This window comes from Nannospalax galili, unplaced genomic scaffold (assembly GCF_000622305.1).
Source record: "Nannospalax galili isolate Female #2095 unplaced genomic scaffold, S.galili_v1.0 scaffold3027, whole genome shotgun sequence".
NCBI lineage: Eukaryota > Metazoa > Chordata > Mammalia > Rodentia > Spalacidae > Nannospalax > Nannospalax galili.
In genome coordinates this window covers 288888-289560 of record NW_008355721.1, presented here as the reverse complement: position 1 = coordinate 289560, position 673 = coordinate 288888, and positions in this window count along the sequence as shown.

The following is a 673-nucleotide window of genomic DNA, read 5'->3' as shown; positions in this document are numbered from 1 at the left end:
GTAGGAGTTAGGGTGCTGGGGTAGCAGTTAGGGAGCTGGGGTAGGAGTTAGGGAGCTGGGGCAGGAGTTAGGGAGCTGGGGCAGCAGTTAGGGAGCTGGGGTAGGAGTTAGGGAGCTGGGACAGGAGTTTGGGGGCTGGGACAGGAGTTTGGGGGCTGGGGCAGGAGTTAGGGTGATGGGACAGTAGTTAGGGTTCTTATATCGGAGTTAGGGTGGTGGGACTGGAGTTAGGGTGCTGGGGAAGGAGTTAGGGTGCTGGGACAGGAGTTAGGTTGCTGAGGCTGGAGTTAGGGTGCTGGGGCAGGAGTTAGGGTGCTGGGGAAGGAGTTTGTGTGCTGGGACAGAAGTTTCGGTACTGGGACCGGAGTTAGGGTGCTGGGGCAGGAGTTGGGGTGCTGGGGCCGGAGTTAGGGTGCTGGTACAGGAGATAGGGTACTGGGAGAGGAGTTAGGGCGCTGGGACAGGAGATGGGGTGCTGGGGCTGGAGTTAGGGTGCTGGGACAGGAGATACGGTACTGGGACAGGAGTTAGGGTGCTGGGGCTGGAGTTAGGGTCCTGTGGCCGGAGTTAGGGTGCTGGGCCGGAGTTAGGGTGCTGGGTCGCAGTTAGGGTGCTGGGTTGGAGTTAGGGTGCTGGGTCGGAGTTAGGGTGCTGTGGCCGGAGTTAGTTAGGG